Raw genomic sequence first — 9,061 nt, 5'->3', positions numbered from 1 at the left:
CTTGGTCTTATACCACATATAGCTAATTTGTATCTATTTTCATGCATCACATATACACGAGTATCTGACAAAAGATCTAGCATGGGCTGGTGATGACAGATTACCACGCTGTATACAAAAAAAACAGCTACTGCATGGTAATCAAACTATTTATTCACCTGCTCAGAAGTTACAAGTCACACTATCTACGCTTTCAAAGTACATGGATATTAAAATATGAATATTTGTATATTATCAGCATTTAGCTCAGCATAACTTTTTCACCTCTTTAAATTCTATTATGTACATTATCTATCTACTACTTCATAGCCAATAAGGACTTTATCATTTACATAATATGAAGGTGGCACGTGTCATCCCAATATACAGATAATATGGAAATCTATATTGGAACCGTTTGATTCAATAGAGTTTTGTTTGCTTAGGATAGGAATTCCATGTACGAGAGATGTTTCGTAACCTAATTTTATCGATATTAAATTATTATATTTGACCTCAGTGAGTTTTAGTATAAGGGATTTTAAGTTATATTTTTTCGGTTTCAGAGTTTATTGAATATATTGATTCATATCGCACAGAAGATATTTTGATGTATTCTGTGCGATATATTTTAGACTTTCTAACCCTAGGTAACTCATGATTTAATGTATACCGGTAATTTCAAACGTTTCATGTAGACCGTGTGGCCTAATGGATAAGGCGTCGGACTTCGGATCCGAAGATTGCAGGTTCGAGTCCTGTCACGGTCGAATATACTTTTGTATCTCATATTTTTTGTACATTAAGTTATCCTATTATAATGAATAATGAAACGAGTTATAAAAAATATAACACATAATATATGTGCCAATTTTTAATTAATACGCCTAAATTATAAATAATATATTAGGTAAAGCTCTAAAAATGTGTTATTATTAAAGGCCGGCACCGCAGTCGCTACATAACTATAATGATAGATGCCGACGTACTCAGCGAAGCACATACACCTGTAAAACTAAACATATTATTAGAAATAGCAGTATTATTGGTGAAAAAATTATTAATTAGTGTAATTTTGTATACTTATCATCAAAAAGTTTCTGATGTCTCTAAATTTTATTTGAAGAAAAACCTTTGTATTACTCATAAGGGCCATTTCACTATATGATAAGGCCTGTATTGTATAGGCTTGACTCTCTAACTCCTTTGTTTTATACTGAATTAAGAAGAGAGCAAAAGCTGACGGAAACGTCAAAACAAGGTTGTACAAAATATAAAAATTTCAAGACACAAGTTTCTTGTGTGCTTTTTTAAAACCGACGCAAACGAGCTGACAAATTATTTATAATAAAGTCCTATCACCTCCCACAGACTCCTGTAACCTTAGTACTGTAGGCTAACGTGTTCATTTTCCTGCTACGCTGTAGGTTCTTTAGGGCTGCTTAATTGAATCGGTACTGAAATACTCCTACTGGTTTCTGGACCCACAAAATGGCGCTCTTAAACAGATGGAATTACCCACTTTGCTTCAACATTTAACAATTATATTACGGGTCTTATATACATAAAATAGTAAGATAGGAAGACATAATATTGATTATATAATGGTGGTTCATATACTTGTTGACTGTGCGACTGTTGAAAGGGCCAGGTGCGATACTCCACCATATGCCACCCTCCGGTATCCCGGGATGCTCCGGATCTCCCACATGTTGCTTGGGCACAGATCGTAACTGGAAAAAAATCTGCGGCTAGATTGTGAAACATGTTAGTAACAAAAATATCACGAGAATTAATAATGTCCCTTTTTAGGAAAGGGGAGATTTCGACACTCCCCTGCTGCCTAGCCACTCGGTCAGATATCTGCCTGATTGCGTGCCTGATAGGCTAGAATGTCATTAATAAGTCTAATGTCAATGAATATATATAATATATATATGGGACGTTTACACCCATGACGGGGTAATATTACATTTAAAAATGACGACACACATAAACACGATATATTTGATTTTCTTATATCGTGATTACCTATTATCTATGCATTTAAATATCATTACGAATACGTTTATGTAGTATTATTTTTGAGAGATTTGTTTACTTTTTCTGACAAGAAGAAGGAGGGATAAATTGCAGAAAATCTGCTTACGGTCCCTTGAATAAAAGTGTCCTCAATTTTAATTTTATGGCAGGTAATTCGTGAACATTCAAAGTTCCAAACTTCATACAAACACCAAACTTCAATAACGCAAAATATCAATAAACAAACTTTGTTTGAACAAGATATTAGTTAAAATCACTTAGTCACACCTCTCATCAATCAACGAATGAAGGTTGCGTAATGTTTTTTCAAACTAGGACCCTATTTCTACGACATAGAGTATAATTTGGCAAATAAATGTATTTGGGATATATAATAGGTAATTAAACTTAGGTTATAAAGGATTTGGGTTGAACAGTAGTATAATAAGTGTGTTCAGGTTGATTAATGCAGCAAACCAGGTAAATATGTATATATCACATTCATTAATCAAATCTTATGTATATATTACGATCGTGAAAACGATTCCATTATAACAGACTTCCATAATAACGCGTGCAAGTAGTATTTAATAAATGGAATAGATACAATAAGAACTGAAGACTTAAATGCTCACACAGTTTCTTATTCCAAGCAATAAGTAACGTCAAACGGGCCAACTATACACGGGTCGCGTTTTATTATTTATTCGTCCAGACATCTTGACCTGCCCCTCTTGAACATTTATATAAATTGTCGACGAAATAAGCGTAATAATGTGACTAGGAAGCTCAAGTTAGGCTGGACGATTTACCTGGATTTGAGATCATAGCAGCTTAGGTATAATATTTTTCCAAACATTAAATTATTTTTCACCAACATTGGTTTCTATGACATTCAGCGTCATTTTTTTATTGGAATGTCTATTAGGATAATTATATTTAATTCAAATTTGTATTAATACCATAACATAACAATCAAATATAGAGTACTTACAATTTTCTTAACCTTCATAGAAATAATAAAAATAATTGAAAATGAATAAAAAGAAAATTTAAAATAAATTTAAACAGTATGGTCACTGAGGCAGTGTACCTTTGACGCTGGCAGAATTTCCTTGCTGTATAATTACTTAAAAATAAAACAAAGGAAAACACTAAAAACTACTTATACTATATATGCGATACTTTGTTTATTTACGATTTAAATTAAATAAGTCTTTCGTCAATATATGTATAAAAATCTTTCTATTTAACAAAATTTTCAATGTAATAATTCGCAACGGGATTTGAATGATTTAAATTTTATCTAAGATCATACGGTCTTTTTCTCAAGTTTTCCGTTTATTTCTTATTTTATACTTACTTATTTCTCTCAACTAGGTATGCGTATGAATCGCGGGTTTGCGGGTGCCAAGTACCTTAGCTTCAATGTGCCTGATGGGTACGTCAGAAAGCGAAATCCTCCACCGTAACTTCATGTGCCCACAGTTAGGACTAACCTTCTGAAAAGGGCACATAATATGATTCGGTGTGTGAATTTAGTTTACGAAATACATAGTTTTACGCATCTTTTTCATTGTCCGTTGAGTGAACTGACTACAGTTCTGTTATTTGTTAGTGCCTATAGTAGTTAGTTAATTTCTTGTATTATTTTTTATGTAATTTCACAAGTTTGTTTTTTTTTTCTTGCTGAGTTTCTTCCCCTTGCTCTTTTGCGAATTTCGTAAACGTTTTTGACATTCATAAGCATGCCCTAAGATCCATCTAAACGGAATAAACGATTTTGAATTATAAATGTAAATATTAACAATGTAAAGAAACTAATATGTTTATTTTTTAGTACAACCCCAATCCGTAGGTAAAACAGTATGTATGTTCTATTCAAGCCTATAACAGATGGCGCTAGCAACAAACTCGGTTGGCAAAGCAGTTTGTTTGAAGTTGACAGAAATGAAAAATCAAAGTCATCGTGACTACACAATTCAATATTGTTCAATTTATTACGTTACTGTAAGAAGCCTAAAAATAATTAGATAATTTAAATAATGGACTTAAAATGTCGTTTCTTTATTTTATGAGCAACGACAGCAATTAATTATTGAAACTCATAATTCCAAATAAAATAAGGTATATTGTCTCATATACATTATATCTTATATCTTGAAACGAGCAATTCTTGTATATATATATATATATATATAATTGGAATCTCGGGATCGGCTCCAACGATTTTCATGAAATTTAGTATACGGGGGGTTTCGGGGGCGATAAATCGATCTAGCTAGGAATAAATGATAGAAAATAACAAAAAGGTGGTGTTTGAGTAGTTCCAATTTAAACTGAAAAATGAATCTTCCTGACATCTATCGGCGAATAATAATACTATTTTTTTTAAATTACTTTAACGACACAACAGCACTAAAGCTATTCCAGCAATATATTCTATATTGTTCATATTTCATCATTTTATTAGTATGTAATTCGTACTTACATATATATATTCCAAAAACACAAATTATAAAAAATAAAAATACCGAGCAAAGCTCGGCCATCCAGGTACTTATATTAATAATATAAAAGTCATTAAGTTTATGATAGTACTTAGATGCGTACGCGAGCCACCAGTAAGGCGTAGGTGGCCGTTGATAAACAGCTCGTGGGTTGTTTGGCCCATTTGTGTATGTCTTTATATTACGGAAACCATTTTTTAACTCTAACAAGATACCGCAGAAGCGCAATGCATTGTCAAAGTTTGTTTTGAACCGACCTCAACAGTTATTATTTGCGCGATTCGCTGAGTAATCGCCAGCACGTGACAGGTTTACGAGATTCTCGGCGGAAACATCGTGAAAATAAACTGGTATTTTTTTAAAATTGCTTACTCTGTCAATAACAGATAATTCTGAGGATATTTCAAAGATAAACAAGGATTTCGTACATTATTATCAAAGTTATACACGATTGAATTTAATAGTTTTATGCGACAATGTATATATTATGATGAAATAAATTCGGAAATACATAATGCAATATTTCAATGATAAAATCAAGTTTATTAGTAACATAAAATAGGCATACAAAAATATAACTGTATTTAAATTTCTTTTATTTAGCAAATTATAAGATATGCAAATTACAGATGACAAAAAAGCAATCTCAATCTCCCGTTACTTAAAAAAATCTAGTATTAACTGTCAGACTGTTATTAATGAATGAGAGGGAGATTATATGTTAAAGTCCCGTTTGTATATCCCGCAAATTGCAGGTTAAATATACCATAGTACAAGAATTCAGATTCGGATTGCCAGACGGATTTCGCAGAATGTAATCGCCACCATATTTAATCTCAGGCAAACAAATCAGATGCTAGTAATATAATAGACTATATTCTTAATACAAAGAGCGTGATAACTGTTCATGGATAATTACTATGTAGCCTATCTTAAGACTAATAAGTAATTTAAGACTAACCTAATTTACGCATAAGGATATCTGTTCAAACAAGATCAAGATCCAAGAAGACACACACTAAGAAGCCAAGTCAATAAGCTTTTGTTTTGACATTAAAGTCATAATTATCTTTTCAAAATGATACAAACATACAATCGTTATTGTTAGTCAGACAGCGTGTACCGTATTGCCAATATTCCTGTTCGTGTTTATACATTCACGATTCGAAAGTTTATATTCATAGTTTTAATGATTTAGGAAAATGCTGTGGTCTACGTATAAACATACATGATGCTAGAAGGCTTCTTTGCTTTCATCCTAATACTATTGGTGAAGCGTTTGTTTTGTTGTATCTTTCATTTGTCTTTTTTTGTGTATAGGAGAAAATTTTTGTGTACAGTTGATAATTGTAGGTACTTACTTAAAATCTCGTCTAAGCCATCAATCTCAATCTTTGAATCGCCGCATTTGAGGGGTTAATTATCGTTCCAGTTTTTCACTATAACTTAATCAAAGTTTTTGTATAAAACTGGTTCTGTGAAGACTCTTTTATCCGTTAATTGACACTTAATTTTACGAAGACAGTGTTTTTCTTCATTTATTACATTTTAGAAGCTATTATCGTGATTGCTATTTTTATATACATACATATTAGATAGTATTAATAATGTTACTTAGGAAATAATTTAAAATTGGTTTAAAAACATATTTAACCGAACATTTTAGGTCTTATCTATAGTTAAACAAAATTAAAACATTTCCTAATCGGATAAGTCGTCTCTACTATTAGCTACTATTAACTAACTACATAAACAACACCGAATTATGTCGATATACCTAATTACTGTTTACTGGATTTGACTGAAGGTAGAAAAATATCTTACTACATATAATATGTTTACTGTTTAAATGTTTTTGGAAGCATTAACAATAAACATTTAATTTGGCTGTATCTATAATTATTAAACACCTCGTTCATTGTTTCTAAAATAGAAACAATGATTTGATTAGTATCTCTTTTTCTTAAAATAGTTTACGACGACGACGGCTGTTAGGACTATTACGACTAGATTTTTACTATAGTCTGAAAACCCCATTTCGAAGAAAAGGCCTTCATTACGGACAAGTTTTCTCTTGATTGGGCCTCTCGAGTCGAATTGGTGCCCGTATCTCCTTGATGCCCCATCTTGCGTAGGCCACCTTGGCAAGATGGGGCGGTAAAGGTTTTCATTTCTTCAGTCGTACCTTTTCACATTTCCACTTTATCGTTCAACTCAATCATTGGTGTAATAAATTGAACAGAAAAATTACGGCAAGAATTATATCACGACCTTGAAGCAAAGAAAAGTTGCATGAAAAATACTTGTGCTCTCTAAGAGTTTAATTACAAACACCTTGACGTGTCTCTTGCACATATACTTCCAGTCTAGTTCGACATGCAATACAATACGAAAAAAGGTATAACTCAAAATAAATTATATATAATATAATATAGTAAACAAATTTTAAAAACGGTGCTATTCCTATAATATATGGTCACCACCAGCAAAGTTAAATAGTAAACAAATAAAATGTGTGAAGATTTTTCGGCAAAGTAAAGTTTATACATTTTATGATATGTAAACAGGTGTAAATTTTCCGTTAGCAACACGTGCCTATCCAATTTGTCGTGGCCTCTCACTTTTGGCCGATGGGGTCCGAATTGAATTTAGTACAAAGACCCTACTCAATATTCAGATATTCGCAACAACTCGACACTTTGGCTGAGTACAAATTAGATTTGCTTCCTCTTAGCTCTGACACTTCTGCTAAGATGCAGTCAAGAATGGAGTAATAAATTGTATTTTCTATTGTTCTACATATTTCTAAAATTTGAATTACATTATCTTTTAAATATGACTTTAGATATTATTATGCTCTGTCATTTAAAAAACAAAAAAGTCGTTATTCTTCTTTTTTTTATTTAAACCTAAGTTTATCTGGTGAATGATTAATTTAATAAGAAGTTTGTGAGTGATGTAAGTACAACATAACGCCAAGAGCATTAATTGTTAACTAATTACTCAAGTTTTCTCTTTGACATGTCAAAATCTTGTTTATTAAAGTTATTTAATATAAAAATTATAAATTGTTTTCTACAGTAAAAACAAAGTTTGTTTTTAGTTAATCTTTAAATGTTTAGTATTGTTCCACGTATATGAACCAAAAACAGTATCTGGTCACCCACAGTGTAACTACCAATGTATGTATATAAAAGTACAGCTATTATATACTTTTTCTTAACTAAAAACAACTTAACGAGATAAATGGACCTAAATTAAAAATCAGAAATATAAACTCGAAAGGGTCTGATGTGACCCACAACTTTTGGGTAACTCGAAGCCCGATGAGTCGGCAAATTGAAACCCCGCGTGACGTAATTTGTCAATGCCGTGTCAAAGAGGATGTATATTGACACTTTTGCTGTCAAAAATGCTCTAATAGCCCTTAAAAGGATTTTTTATTACTCTTGTGGCACCGAGCGGATGACGAATTTGCTCTTTGGAACACAATCCAGTGAATTAAAATCAATGTACGATTTCACTGGACTGTGTTAATGTATTATTTTTTATATATTATAGTTGTACTCATATGTAACAGCCCCATACATTCGAATGCATCATAAAAAAACAATATGATATATTACTTTCCTAATTAGATACAATAAATTTAATGACGGTTTCGTCTTTAAATTAAACTACTACTACTATGTTTATTCTAATTTCGAAGGTATCACAAAGTTTTCCTAGAAAAGAAAAGGTATATAATATGTAGGTCGTATTTTACATTTGAAGATTCATTTGATTTGCTCCAGTTCAAATATTTATCGCTGTTCTGCCTTACAAACAATTTGTATGACTCATAAATTGTTCTATTGATTTTCATAAGTGTACCTACCTATATGAATAAAGTTATTTTATTCATATGAAAAGTTAGTAAATATAGTATAAAATAAGTGAAAAAGAAAACAACAGACAAATTCCTAACAAATTAGTTCAACTATAAAATACATATTGTTAAATTCTCAATACAAATTCTATTGACTATCTATATATATAAAAGAAAGTCGTGTTAGTTACACCACTTATAACTCAAGAACGAAAGAACAGATTTGAGTGAAAATTGGTATGGAGGTAGCTTAGAGCCAGGAGACGGACATAGGATACTTTTTATCCCGTTCGACAGCGTTCCCGTGGGACTTGACATGAAACGTCAGTTACTATAAAAAGTGGTATAACAAATAAGAATCAGACTTGGAATAATAAAACGCAAATGATAGCTATGTAATTGACGTATAATGACAGCTATGTAATGACGTATATATGACAATTTGATATTTGTAAGAAATCAATATTCAAAATATTTCTCTTAAATAAATACGTTTAATTATTTTTACAATTTAATTATAATGATAGTGCTATTGCCCATTCGTATAAACAGTGAAGAGAACTATAAAACTCGGTATTGTCGTATGTATACAGTTCATCCAAAGAATGATGAATGTTTCTATTTGTTGTTGTTGTCGTATGACGCATTTAATCGAGTATTGGAACGGGAACGTGAATATGAT

General features: G+C 31.4%; 1 non-coding gene across 1 annotated transcript; it reads left to right on the top strand.

Annotated features, from left to right (window-relative positions):
* Positions 1-676: 676 nt before the first annotated feature.
* On the top strand, positions 677-749 carry Trnar-ucg. The gene has a single exon. It is a non-coding gene; the product is annotated as a tRNA-Arg (tRNA).
* Positions 750-9,061: the final 8,312 nt, after the last annotated feature.

Source organism: Pieris rapae, chromosome 14, assembly GCF_905147795.1.
Source record: "Pieris rapae chromosome 14, ilPieRapa1.1, whole genome shotgun sequence".
Lineage (NCBI taxonomy): Eukaryota > Metazoa > Arthropoda > Insecta > Lepidoptera > Pieridae > Pieris > Pieris rapae.
The sequence above is the reverse complement of the archived record's forward strand: the minus strand, read 5'-3'. Positions and strand labels throughout refer to the sequence as shown.